This window comes from Ctenopharyngodon idella, chromosome 23, assembly GCF_019924925.1.
Source record: "Ctenopharyngodon idella isolate HZGC_01 chromosome 23, HZGC01, whole genome shotgun sequence".
NCBI lineage: Eukaryota > Metazoa > Chordata > Actinopteri > Cypriniformes > Xenocyprididae > Ctenopharyngodon > Ctenopharyngodon idella.
Window position 1 is genome coordinate 18,559,867 of NC_067242.1, and position 13,514 is coordinate 18,573,380.

Sequence of the window (13,514 nt, forward strand, 5' to 3'; positions counted from 1 at the left end):
GGTGACTCATAGGTTCTTTCCCTCTATTAAGAAATAAATAAATAACAATAGCGCTAACTAAACTCAAGAGGACTGCAGAAGGCTTTAATTACTGTGATATATTTGTTTGTTTGAGGACATGCATGCACCAGGATAATTATAAGCAATCAAATAGGCACGAAGCACCATGGGAGATCAAAGATTTTATGTTTGAAAATCTTGGCAGATAATAAATATATATACTGTACAAAAAGAAAAAGAAGAAAAAAAAACATTAAAATTCTGGTTGATAATTATCTTTACGTACAGTATGAAAAATGTATATTTATTTGTTTTGAGATTTGATAAAGATTACACAAATAAAAACCTCATATCGGTCGACAATGTATTGTTCATCTCTGTAAATAATGTAGAATTTTTATTTATAAAATAATTTAGAAATGGAAATACATCTATAAAAATAAAGTTATAAATAAAACATGAGAGAACATGGAAATGCAACCAAATTGTGATATCTTCTCACATTCCCAGTCATTTATGATCTCACATAGATCTAAGAAAAAGGCTTTTAATCAAGGAGCGAGTTACAGCTAATTTCTTCATTTTCTCAAAAAAAAAAAAAAAAAAAATAGTAACAGTGTAAGCAACCAAAGGTCAAAGAAGTTGCATTTAGAGGCTCGCTGCCTGTCAGTCAACCCATTTAACTGAGTTTGCTCACAGAAGGCTAGAGACAGGTTGTCTTCCAAGACGAGGAGATATTGCATCGACCCACTGTGATGTGACCTCCAGGAGAATGGAGAGCATTGAAGTCTCTAGAGACTTTCCTATTGGCTGGCTGAATGCCAGGCTTCTGGATTTGAAGGGTGCCTCAGACCCAAATGCACTGTGGGTAAGCAGTGCTACCTACAGGAGGCAGAATGTCTTATCTTTTTTCCTAGTCTGAGCAAATGTGATTATACCTCATTTGTTCTGCATGTCAATTTTGAAAAACCTCTTCATGAATGTCACACATCCAACAGTCAATTGTTTGGCTTTCCTTTTGGATATTTTGCTGTAACATAATAAAACTGCAATTTAAGATCTATCTATCACTAATGTATAGCTAATCCACTGGATTAATTATTTCTAAGAATGATAAAAATGCATTGATATGTAAATTCTTGATCGATGCCAATAATTAATTTCATAGTATGGCAGATAATGTAACGTGTATGTTATGTTTTAGTTTTGTCTTTACTCTGTTTGCTCTGATCATTTTCTCCTTAGTTTCTAGTTAGTTTCCCTATTTGTTAATTAGTTTTTATAGTTCCTAATTCCATGCACCTGTTCTGTTTCTCTTTTGATTACGTTCTGATTATACAAGCCCTGAGTTTCCCTAGTTCTATTGTCTGTTATCGTCTATGTTAAAGGGTTAGTTCACCCAAAAATAAAAATTCTGTCATAAATTACTCACCCTCATGTCGTTCCACACCCATAAGACCTTCGTTCATCTTCGGAACACAAATTAAGATATTTTTGATGAAATCCAAGAGGTATGTGACTCGTCCATAGACAGCAATATAATCAACACTTTCAAGGTCCAGAAAGGTACATTGTTAAAACAGTTGACGTGACTGCAGTGGTTCAAACTTAATTTAATAAAGCGACGAGAATACTTTTTGTGCGCAAAAACAAAACAAAAATAACGACTTTATTCAACAATCTCTTCTCTTCCCTGTCATTATCCTTACGCAGGTGATGCGGTAAGCACCTTGAAGACTTCCATGTTTACGTCAGAATGCCGGCTCAGTATTGGCTAAAGCTGATCACGTGAGCAACACGACGCATCCGTGTGATGCTGACGCAGGAGCCGGCCAATAATGAGTCGGCTTTCTGACGTAGAACCTAAAGGGGAGAACATAAACAGCTTATGAGAATGACAGAAGAGAAGAGATTGTTGAATAAAGTCATTATTTTTGTTTTGTTTTTGCGCACAAAAAGTATTCTCGTCGCTTCATTAAATTAAGCTTGAACCACTGCATTTACGTCGACTGTTTTAACGATGTGTTCATTACATTGCTGTCTATGAATAAGTCATATACCTCTCGGATTTCATCAAAAATATCTTAATTTGTGTCCCGAAGATGAACGAAGGTCTTACGGGTGTGGAACGACATGGGGGTGAGTAATTAATGAATTTTCATTTTTGGGTGAACTAATCCTTTAGGTGGTTGTGATTTAAGTTTATCTCCTGAGTTTTCTTTTGATGATCTATTCTTTTGATATTTTTGATGAAATACGAGAGGTTTTTTACCCCCCATTGAAAGCAACATAAATACCGTCATTTAAGGTCCAGAAAAGTAGTAAAGACATTGTTAAAATAGTCAACGTTAGAGCGAGTGGCCATGTAAAGTGGCTAACAATAGGCTACTACTATGTTTAAATGATAAGTCATGTTTGAGGTTGTACGTCGCCTTTTTGTAGTCATTCTTTACCCTCTTGAAATGTTCACACACTTTGAATTTTCTGCCTGACACATTACCGCATGGACCGGCCGTGTTAATGATCTGTCACTGCGGGACTTTGGCAATTCCTGTAGAGTTTTTTTTCTGCGACTAACCAAATAATTAAAATTTATTCAACCAAGCATCTTCTCATTGACTAACATTTAGACAGCCTTACTATTTTTTTCTAAATAAATTATATATAAACACAAAAAACTAAAATCAATCATTTTAAATTATGTAGGTATTTAGCCCTGCAAAGTGTCACATGACATGCAACTTTAAATAACAGTGACAAACTATATTCCAATATGTTTTCCCCTTCATTTCTGTCAAAAAGGGGAAACCTGTGGGCCAAGCAGGCTTTGGGTTACAGAAACCCTTTACGAGAATGCAAATTGTGAAAGGAAGTCAGGCATTTTAAACAAGGTCACTTGAAACCCTTTAAAACACCTCTCTCCTGACACAAGCAAGTGTAAAGAGGCTGTAATGCATGCTGTGGTTACTGCTTAGTGAGTTAGGCTCATCTAATTTCTGTGGTCAGAAGCTCTGTGCTGAAGCTCTAGGTAGGAAGAGCAATCACAACGCTTTGTAACACCAAGTATAAGCCACCAATTTTTTTATTTGTAACACCAAGTATGAGGAAATTTAGCTAGACATGGCTTAAAATTATGTAGATTACAACAAAAATTATTCGTTTATGGATTGTAAATATGATAAATATTTTTTAAAAAAGTGTTCAAGGAAATTAAATGTCAAATGAGGAAGCCAAAACTATGAACACAGGAAGCAAATTTCAAGAATGTTTATGCCCACTCATCACTAAAACAGAAACTAGTTTTTCTTTAGATTGTGCTGACACAAACCGTTTATCCTTTTAACAGAATAGATGGGCTGTCTGACCAAAAGAAACATAACTGCTCCTCCGCCAGGCTGTTGTACACACTATTTATCAAAGATCAAGAGAGCTACGAGCAGAGCGTTGCTGCAGACGACATACAAGCGCTACATACTGCCAAGGGAACATGGCACTAAATCACCCGCAAACCAAAAGAGTGCTAACCAAAAGCAGAGGGGATAAAAATCTCTGTCTCAAACACCCTTTTCTGACGATGTTTTGTTATAAATAGCATGTAAAATGCAGAAGCATAGTGACACAGTAAAACCAATGTGGTTTTTTCCCGCAGGATGGGATTAATGCGGTGTTTATTTGAAATGCAATTAAAGCTAAGCGGTGTTGTGAGGGGTTAAGAGGCAACAGGCGCTTGCAGAAACATGTGCGTGCAGGATGAGGTATGAGCTGTGCTTTCTAGAGGACTAAGCCTGTCTACTGGCAATGGTGAAGCAACAGCGAGCGGAAAACGGCTCTGTGACCCCACGTCAGCTACAGCAGGGGGCCTTCTCAGTCACTCTCAGTAGCTACAGCCTATTTTGGAGACCAAACTAGAGACCAGAGTTTAAGGACTCTGTATACCACGTGGACAAATAAGGAACTATATATGTTCCTTTTAGTGAAACATGTATATCTGACACCTAGGACTGAATAACAAGGACTAACGGCAAAAATGAAAAATGAACATTGAAAGATAAATAATTTCTAAATGAGTTCCTCTGTTTTCAATGAAATTTAATTTAATTTAAGTAAACACTAAAATTTAGGGATGCACTGATACCACTTTTTTTCCAGAAAAACCAAAAGAATATGAATCAAATTATTTGGCTTAACAAATAAATATATCCGTCAGTTATTTTCATGCCTAATTATGCTTGTTAAAATGTATTGTAGGCGCTACTATTACTTTCACTGTTCATATTATTGCTCTACAATATTTTGTATTTTTAACAGTGAATATTTAGAGCTGCTTCAGCAGAGCTCAATGATAAGGATTTTTTTTTCTACTGGCCTGATTGGGCCAGTGGTTCAAATTTTTAGATACCAGTGAAACATCACGAATTTCAGGTACAGAAATTGAATAATCAAATGTAAAATAACGCTGCATAGTCTTCACTGTATAAAATAAATATAGATTAATCATTATTAAAGGTACAAAAGTTATTCAGTCAAGAGCAGTGAGTGATTTTCTCTTTGTCTTTTGTTGTTAGATTAACATTGAGGACAAAGACAGCAGTAGGTTTATTAGGCTGCTGTCACTTTAAGAGCTGCACATATCCAACATACTGTCACACACGCGTTTTCTTTCTGTTTATGTTCACTTAAGACATAACCGACTATGTTTCACAAGGATACTTGCCTATATGGGCATTTTGACATAATTTTGTGTGAATTTGACCATTCAAGTGAAAGAAGAGAACTCAATTTAATAGGCTATTTGCACTGTCTGAGAGGCAGCTTTCTGAGCGAGCGCTTCGGATGTTTGCGCACAGAAAACTTATTGAAAACGCCATGTGATTACTGTATGCCTTTCTGTAATAATGAACTACTCGTTATACATAAATCATGCAATAGTTTATGTTTTTACTTGTACATACCATTTAGTTGTCATTTAAATGACGTGTGCTGAGTAAGCGATCAGCAATCAAGAGCAAGAGAAGTGTGCACGCTCTCTCTCTGTCAGTTAATGTTAGTAACATGCAGCTTGTTTTGCTTCCTTTGCTATTGCTACTACAAACTTTCCAGCGATGTCTGTGAAAAAGGGATGTGATCGACAAACTCACGCTCCACTCTGTGTTTTGTTCAGCTCACACACAGCAGCTCTAGTGTGAATATTTAATTTGTTTAATATCCTGTTAATTAGATACATTTACTTCATAGACGTCCTTCTCTGATATCTCTATTGTGCTCTGTTGTCAGAGTTTTTTTAGCCCTATTTGGACGGGACTAGTTTTACAGGGGGTCGTTAGAGAAATTTGTGTTTCACAGACGTATTTTGAGATTTTAATCCCGTCCGAATCTGCCATGTCTGTGTTTTTCCTCACACAACCTCTGTAAAAATTCCAGAGCAAATTACCTACTGTTTTTCCGGCAAACTCAGTGGTCTTCTGAGAGATCTAATCCCGTCTGAATGCGAATGTCTGTGATTGTCGATATTGTATTATACGAACTCTTCACTTCATAAGCTTTTTGACCTACATGAGCTACCGTATGCGCACCGATCTTCCGTATACTTTCATTTCATTTTAATAGTATGGCCTATCCGACGAAAGAATAAATGATAAAACTAACAAATAGAGCCAAATCGCAGAAATTGTAAAGGCGGCCCATTTTAATTTCAGTGTCAAATAAGAAAGAGTAAGATACTAGATTTTGCTGCTCACATGTGGGTTTATTATAAACACCTACTTGTACAACTCGTGAAGTTTACTTAAATAGGGTTTTAATAATAAATTAAAATGATATCAATAAATAATAGATTAAAAGATATATACGTCATAAATGATGCATGTAAATACAGCATGTGAGCTTCTGTAATGCCCACATCCAGAACACACACACTCCCATCTCTGTGATAAACATGGAGGTGTTAGTCCCGTCCAAATCGGTACATGAAATGACAGACCTCGAGTGATAACGATTGTAACTCTAATGTCGTTTAGAAAACTAGTCCTGTCCGAAGAGGGCTTTAGTCTAGACACAAACACTTTTTGTGCTCGTTTTTGTTAATGGCGCAGTATCGGGCCCAATACTGGTATCGGTATCAGTGCATCCCTACTAAAATTACTAAAATTAAACCTGAAATTACAAATAAATTAAAACTAAATAAACATTTAACATATATATATATATATATATATATATATATATATGTTAATAATAATAAAAATGACAAAAGCACATAAAATTACTCAAATTTAAACAAAAAAAAATTTAAATGAAAATTATTAAAAAACATTATTAATCAATACTATAAAAATAATACTCAAATAACATTGCTGACAGTGATTTCAATGGTTATTTAAACAATACTTAAAGGGATAGTTCACCCAAAATGAAAACAAAATGTTATTTTGAATCTCTCAGTTTTTATTTTGTCCATACAAAGAAAATTTATGGTAAGAAAAACGGTTTGGTGACCAACATTTTTGTGTTTCACAGAAGAACAAAAGTCATACAGTTTTAAAAAAAAAACATGAGGGTGAGAAAATGAGGGTGACAAAATTTTCATTTTAGGCTGAACTATCCCTGTAACATACATACCACTACACTTTTCATTCCATTGACTTCAATTCATACTGATGCATCAGACTGCAAAAGCAAGATCATGTCAAAAGTTTTGCATTTCGCTGCATTCCAAAGTTCAAGTTTGTTGAACTCTGACCTGCGAATTCGCACCACATGAACGTGTGACTAGTAGAAGATTGATACTTCAAGGTGTGACATCTTGGCTGGATTGAAAGTATTTACATTTAATGTATTTGAATGTATTATGTTGAATTCAAGTTTATAAAAAAGACGCTGCTTAGTGTGATGTCAAATCACAACCGTTGCATTGCAGAACAAATTTTGCATGCTCAAAGTCTAGTGTGACCGCGGCTTAATCCTGAAAAATCGTGTGCACTCAAGATGCCCTCCCTTTAAAAAATTAATGAAACAAAAATATATTTTGCAAAGTCTGTGTTTTTACATGGAAAACACCTAATGTGAATACATGCTTATGCTGGTCTGAAAAAAATGAGTCTTTAGCTGCCTAAAAACCAGTTAACCATTGGAGCTGGTAACCTTAAATTCTACTCCGTGAGCCAGTGACGGAGAGCGAGCAGTTTTAGAGACGTTGCACTGCACAAGATTAGAAACTGAGAAACTGGAGTAGACAACATACTCCACTGTCCCACTTTCCACCTACATGCTAGATCCTTTGAGGATCCAGGGATAATGGCCTAACATTTCCAACAAAGCCAGGAGCAGCTGCACAGGATCTCCTCGACTAGCTTCCTCATACTTTAAACAAAAATAACATACAAAGGCGACTGCTTTAGACTCCCCATCGTGCTGTGGCCACGTTATAGGTGTTTTACAAGCCTGCAGCAACGGTTTCATCTGTTCAAGAAGTAAGCACTTATCTCTGTGCACCAATCTCATCAGCCAAGTTTCACACTACCACTTCCTGTTTGTCTCCATGGCAGCGAAGTCAGGTTTTCCGCTACAGAGCTGACAAACTTGCACTCTATCAGTGCAGGAAGCCTAGTTCAGAGAATGCTCATCCTCCTACCAGATGTTTATGAAGCTCTTTGTTTCTAAGCAGTGCATTCATCATAGTGGGGTGTTCGGTATTTCAGCCTGTTGACGTCAACAATGCCTTCATTTATTGCATACAAGCCTATGAGCCTAAAATCAAAAGCTACAATAAGATCCGAAACAGGTTAAAATTATATTGTGACAAATTACACAGAAGAGTGTTGATTTGTTAATTAAACTTCAAATGGATAATTCATCCAGAAATGAAAATTCTGTCATCATTTACTCACCCACAAGTCTTTGGATGAGTAAAATTTTGGCTTTCTAAATGAAGTGTGTTGACATGATAATGTGTTATAATTCTGTCATCATTTACTCACACTTATGTCAACATTAAAACTATCCCTCTAACACATTCTCATGTCAACAGAAAACCATTTAGATCCTTTTTACAAAGAAAAAGTGTTCTGGAAACTAGGAAGCAATTTATCTAACCAAATGACTCATTCAAATTCTAGAGGAAGGCTAAAGAAAAAGCCCTAAAGGTCACATATGAGGCTATTCATAGTTTGCCCACATGCATTAAAACCTCAGATGCTAGCCATTTCTTTAGATGCTCTAAAATAAAATTTCATCAGCTGCTGATACTGAGCTGCTATATTATTGACAGTGTTTAAAAAACGTCTTTGCTCACACGCATTATTTTAGTCAGTGAATACATAGCAACAGCAACAAGAATAAATGTATTAAAAATACACAGATTTTGGGCAAATTGGCGAAGCGTTTACACAGAATGTGATCATCTGCAATCTATAACTTTGTTGTAAAGATAGCAGTGAGGATGTGTATGACCAAATCTGAGGTACATGTTGATCTTGTACTACTCAAGGTTGAGGTAAATCTGTTACGCAGGTCATTCACCTGTGCTGCCCTCATATGAATAAACTTAGGCCCTGTTTTCAACTGGTATTAAGATGTATTTTGGTCGATTGGATCACAAGTATATGAAGGAGAGATTACCGTTTACACCTGATGTTTTAATCCGTTTCTTTTGTCCACTTTCAACCAGTTCTGTTTTGATTTCTTCAAGGGGAGGGATTATTCAGAATGATATCAGCTGACGTCAATACCGATAGTTCGATTTTTCTTAAGCAAAAAAAGTCTCTCCCAAAAAATGCTGCAAACAATACAGTGAACCCTCTCACTTGGTACACTATACATAGATTAAGTGACTGCATGAGACATGATACATTCCGGTAAGTTGTACTGTATCTTTCAACATACCTTTTGATGTTCATGCATGTTTTTGGAGATATACCTTGTATTAATGTGGAAGAAAAGACTCAGGCTCCGCACTGCTGCTTGATCTGAGGCACTACAGCGATCTGTCACATCACATTTAAAAGCGTCAAAACGGCATTTATTGTTTGAATTTCGTGATAAAATGGACTGAATTTGAAAAGTGAGATTTTATTTCTTATCAGAAGTAACAAAGCACAAAGCTCTTTGTGATTATTAGATGGGAGATGCTACAACTAATGTTTGACGTAGCAAAAAAAAAGAAAAGAAAAAAAAAGCAGACCTGGCAACCCTGGCTTGAACTACAGGTGATTCATAGGGTCAAATAGAGCCTGCTTTAACGTTGCTGTTTTTTAACTGTTAATGCCTTATTGTCGCGTTAACTAAATTCAACAAGAGAGATTTTCTTCACACACAGTATGAGTTGCAGTCCGAACACGTTTTTCCGCACCCTTTTGATTGACAGAATATAATCGGCCCTTATCACGATAGTGATAATATTAGCTTTTACCGGCCAATACCGATTGTTGGCCGATACATGCATCTCTAGTTTTTTCAGATTTTTTAATCTAATGGACGAAATAAGCTCACGCAGTTTACGCGACTGGAGACGAGTAGCAGCTTTCGTTTCTGACAAAACCAAACTTGGGTCTTCAGCCAACAAAGTTTAAATCCCGTGTGGCTAGCGCACTTACAAATGTTTTTTAAATATCTTTTGTGGCTGTTCGAACGCATTCAACAACATGAGCGTTTACACTACGAAAGCAAGCTACGAAAACTACCTCTGGTAGTGATAGAAAGTGGGCAAGCTCAAAACATTTTAGCCCACGTTTACACCTGTATTTAGCGTCGTCCACTTGTGATCCGATTTATCAAAACAAATCTTAATATCAGGTATAATCAGGGCCTTAGGCACGCAGAATCTCTGTAGGCGTCATTATCTAAGCCTTGCAAATAAAGAAGAGAATGAGGTGTCTATGGATGAACTGACTATCAACAGTGTTAGTTTTGATTTATCTTCCTTTACTAGTATGGACACACAGAAAAGACTACACAGATAAAAAGAGGCATGTCGATTAGCAAATTTTTGTTGAACCTGATACGCCTACGACAAAGTAAATGGCAAAAAGCATCCCACGTGTAGTTCAGCAGAAATGCAACTTGCTGAGAAAAGCATGTGAAGATCATCTGCATACGTAGTGCTAATCAAAGCTTTATGATTGAGCTTTAAAGACTTTGAAGATGATCAGCATTTGCCTTAGGCAGTGTAAAAATAAAATAGTGTGTCTATTTTCCCAGTGCCACAGATCTGCTGCTGAATCTTGAGTATTTTTAGAAACTCCTTATGCAATCCAAACACAGACAGAGCAACTCTTGGTCAGGGCGGGAGAGTCTGGGAAGCATGGAGGGATTAACAAAGAGAAAAGTAAGAGATAAAGAGATTAAAAGAGAGTAAAGACCTGTACAGAGTAATCAGAAAGGGGAGGGTAGTAAAACAGCCATGAGTGATTCTGCTGGACTAAAACAACCACTTCCCTCAGTGTTTGATTTCATAATCGCCTTAACTGAATATCCCCTTATTAGCATTAATTCTCATATCACTTTCAATGCATATACAAATTAGCCTTTTGTAGACGCACAAAAACAGACAGCTTGAGAACACAAAAGCTGAGGTGCTGCTTGATATGAAACAGAATAAGGTTACATTATATTCCCCATTCACTGGTTTGCTAATCAAATTCAAGCATTGTGGTCCTTAGTGGTCAAGAGCCGCTGCTTTTCTGTTTAGTAGTCTGAGCTCAGTGAGGGCCTGCAGCTGCATGCATGATTCATTAGCAGTGTAAGCTCCACAGAGAGCTGTACCAACTACTCCACCCTCAACTTTCTTGACCACATACTCTCAGAGTTGCTTGATATCTAAAATATCCAACACTAGGTTAGGTTTCAAGGCCCACTTGCAGCCTACAGAATGTAGTAGCGCTGCTTAGCTCCAGTCAGTGGCAGTCAATGTATTTAACTGTTGGGGCTGTCGCAGATAAGGAAATATCTGTTCTCTGCTTCTCTCTTGTGATTTTTGGCCTCCCCCTCTCCAATTCCATTCTAGCACTGCAAGACCAAGACCTGACCTCTGCTTTGACCCATGGCACAAAGCACAGCCTCTCTGTTGATGTTTATATCATACAAAACAACCCAACGATTGGCTGTGGTTTAACATTTTTACATAAAACACTTTACAGCTTAAAGTTGGAATCAAATAGAAACTTACCCCATCTATTTTCTAATTGGATCTTATTATGACCAATTCATCCATGCACATGTATAATTTTTTTTAATATTTAGTTTGTCATTTTTAATCAAAATGTAGGCTAATAACTCAATATTCCAGTGAAATGTCAGACTTCTCTTTGGTGACATGCAGGACTTCTTAAATCATTTAGTTTGCTTGCCTCTTTCTTACAACTGACTGCACACTCACGTCCAAGTCCTCAGCCTACATTTTTTTTCTTTTTTGATCATCAGTTTCACTTGGATGTGTCAAAAAAAAAAATGAAAGAAAGGATCTGTCGCTAATTCATCTACATCACAAACTTTAAAGGCACAGTATGTAATTTTTGCCGCTAGAGGTCGCATATTCAAAACAATAACAAAGGCGAAGCTTAATGATGCTGTGAAGGAGCGTGGAATGATGGGAGTTGTTGTCTTCACCTCAATCATCAATCTGACGGGACTCACAAATCATGTTCATGGATGAGGTAATAAAACAAGTTTTTATTTTATTCTAATGAATTAGCCACAAGTAACGTAATGTTTAATGCTAAATTCCTACTCATACATGTCACTTTATTTGCCAAAATAAATGGTGGGGTAACACAAAACAATCCTTCTAAAAGTACATTTGAATGTACCCACAGCATTTGCAAAAAGGCTGACTTACTATTTATAACACATACTGTATTTAATTACACTGCCATAGACTTGTTCACCAGACTTGTTAAACAGTGTTAGGAAATACCAACACCGATATTGATCCTTATTTTATTTGTCCTCTTGTCCCAAACTCTTGGGTCATTTGATTCATCTATATGTTTACGTTTCTTGGAGCTATTTTTGGAGACAGAACATGCAGCAAACGATAACGATTGTGCGAAACAACAACAACAGAGTGGTGTGCTAGACGCTACAACTACTGCATTTTTTCCATGAGACTCACTGTGTTGCTCTGGTTTCTATGGCAGTAAAAGCGGAAACCCGAGGATAATGCAGACATGACACCATTGACAGGCGACGCAATGAGGAGGGACGTTACACTGGTTAAAATTGTGAATTTCTCTGGATTTAAAGGTGCAGTGTGTAAATTTTAGAGGCATCGTGCATATTCAACGTACTGACGATGCGAGCTGCCTCAAAAAACACAAACGATTTAGAAGAAGAACAACAGTGACGAAACACGCTCTGTAGAGCAGTTTGTCCATTTAGGGCTGCTGTAGAAACATGCCGCCGCGCAAAAGGACGACTTAACATGTAAGGAACCCGCGGTGTATATAGATAGAAATGGCTCATTCTAAAGTGATGAAAACATTACGGTCTTTATACACCACTGAAAACATAGTTTTGTATATATTGCATTTCTGTCAATAGATCCTCCCAAATTTTACACATTGCACCTTTAAATATTATTGGAAACATCTGGGATAATGCAATTACACAAGAGAACAAAATATATAACACTGTGCTAGTGGTTTTTGGATATTTTAATGCAAAAATCTTACATATTGTGCCTTTAACACAAGTGATGCAACAATATTATAATTCTGGCCATTGCAGATATTAGCCAATATTTTTAAATTATATAATATAATATTTTATTACTATTTAAAAGCATAATTAGTTAAATAAATAATTATATTTCATGGATTAAAGCTAATAAATGAATCATATTTAAAACAAAAATACAACCCTGTAAAAAAAACTTTTTTTTCCCCGATGCAAATTAAGGTTAGATGAGGGCAAGAGTAATCAAAAATATAAAAATAGATGGAAAAGGATGTCCAATTAAATACCCAATACTAAACTGTAATCAACAAATAGAAACAACACTAGTATTAACATTAGCAAATATATGCTCATGTACATACCTTTTCAGTGTTTTGACTATGGGTAGAGAGGATGTGTTTTCACAAGAGGGCATGAATGCAAAACAAATAGTTAATTTTTTTCATGCCTGGTCTACTGGAACATCTTAAATGTCAACCATCCACACAGGCTACATTTATCTACTGTAAATAAACAAATTAAGCAGAAAAATTACCCTTAAGAATGGTATGTGTAACTGGAAAATAACAAAACTTTATTACATCTCAGACAACTATAAACACATCTACCATTTGAAAAATGTCACCAGACAGTGTAGAAAAAGTAGGAAACTGAAAACAAGCTGAAGACCTCAAAAGAATGATATTTTAAAAAAAAAACACTTATGAACAACACAATATGTATATTGGTCTGACAGTTCATTCATAGAGAAACGTCTAACAAACAGCTGGAGGTGAAGACTGTCACACAAAACATAAATGGACAACTTGGGGCGCCAAGGCATCTAAATCGGATTATTATTATTA

At 36.3% G+C, this 13,514-nt stretch overlaps 1 protein-coding gene across 1 annotated transcript in view; it reads right to left on the reverse strand.

The window, feature by feature from the left end:
* pip4k2aa (phosphatidylinositol-5-phosphate 4-kinase, type II, alpha a) overlaps positions 1 to 13,514 on the reverse strand; it is a 36,641-nt gene that overhangs the window by 21,487 nt on the left and 1,640 nt on the right. The gene's annotated exons all lie outside the window — the stretch shown is intronic.